This window comes from Arachis duranensis, chromosome 6 (assembly GCF_000817695.3).
Source record: "Arachis duranensis cultivar V14167 chromosome 6, aradu.V14167.gnm2.J7QH, whole genome shotgun sequence".
In the NCBI taxonomy this organism is placed as follows: Eukaryota; Viridiplantae; Streptophyta; class Magnoliopsida; order Fabales; family Fabaceae; genus Arachis; species Arachis duranensis.
Genome location: NC_029777.3, coordinates 101030848 through 101032354, shown reverse-complemented (window position 1 = coordinate 101032354; position 1507 = coordinate 101030848).

Below are 1507 nucleotides of genomic sequence, written 5' to 3'. Positions count from 1 at the left end.
TATAAACTATTAATCGATCATAAATTATTATTAAAAATGATCAACAAGGGGTCATCAACCAAATGTTCGAAACTACCCAATCACAAGTTGACTTTGAAGTCAGGAGTCGTTGTAATACTACTACATAACATAGACCAGACATCAATTGAATAAATACTTTTGAAGAGCTTTTTAGGGTTGGGAAAGAATCTTCTGGACCTTAAAGGACTAAATAATAAAAAAATTAATAAAATATATAGGACCGGTTTACAAATAATAAAAAGTAACATGGGGGACAAATTTTAAAAAATTATATTTTGTTATTGATTATATTTCCCAAGCTTCTTTGAAAATCATGGTCTTCCATTACAGCAGGTATTTATGTGGCCATTGCAATTATAAATTGATTTTTATAGATGTTGTCACTACCATCTTTAAATTTTTATTACACTCTTTATCGATCTTATCAGATGATCCACCAGTAATGGCCGATACCGTTAATTGCAGAAGTGAGATTTTGTTAAATCTTACGGTAGGAATATCATGGGAGACAGCTGCTAAAGAAGGAGCAAACACATATGGTGTGTGGTTAACAGTAAAGGTAAAGCCTTTGGGATTGAAAATTTCTAAAAAAGTGTCATTTGAATGGCTACCGAAAAAAACAATATAGTCCGTTAAAATAAATTTTCAGTAATGCCATACAGAATCTCTCTTATCCCTTTCATTCACACCAAAAAAATAAAAAAAAGAAAAAAAAAGAATCATCTATGGCACATTGACACTGGTGTGATACGAAATACCCAGACACGGCAATTTCATTCTCACTTTCCTTTCTCTTTCTGTGCTTTCATGAAAGGATCTATCAGAGATGAAACACTGTGCGATGTGCATTCTACTTATCGGAATTGTTGAAGGTCTGTTCTTCAGCTTAGCTGGTTGCTTCGATTTTCATGGCAACAAGAAAAACAAGAAAAACCAAATTCCTAACTCTTTTGATGACATCCTTTGCCTCGCCAAAGATTCTTCATGTTTCATTTCTTCTTTTTTTTATTTGATTTGGTTTTATTCCTTCCGTCTTGGTTCGTTATGGAAATGTAATTTTTTTTTCTTTCCAAAAATGATTGATTCATTCATTCTCCAGAACTTATACATATGAAAAGGTAGAAGATGAAATTATAGAGAGTATAGATAACGTCATTAGATAGTAGATAGTAACTGAGGGTATAAGTTTTCATAAGTTGTGTTGAGTGGGTTATGGGTGTGGCCCATATGGCAAAAACAAAAAAAAATCTCATCATCAATTTCTCCAACAAAAAAAAAACCGATCGTTAAAGATTTGGTCTAACTAAATCATATTGTACCGATTTGTAAATATATTTAATATTTGGTCAAAATTAGCATTACCAACAAGTTCAGTACAGAAGCCATCTCCACCATTCATATGGAATATTTTTATATGGTTCTTTAAGGACCAAATTATACTTTCTCCACCAAAGATATTCCCTACTTTTGGAGTTGAAGTAATGTT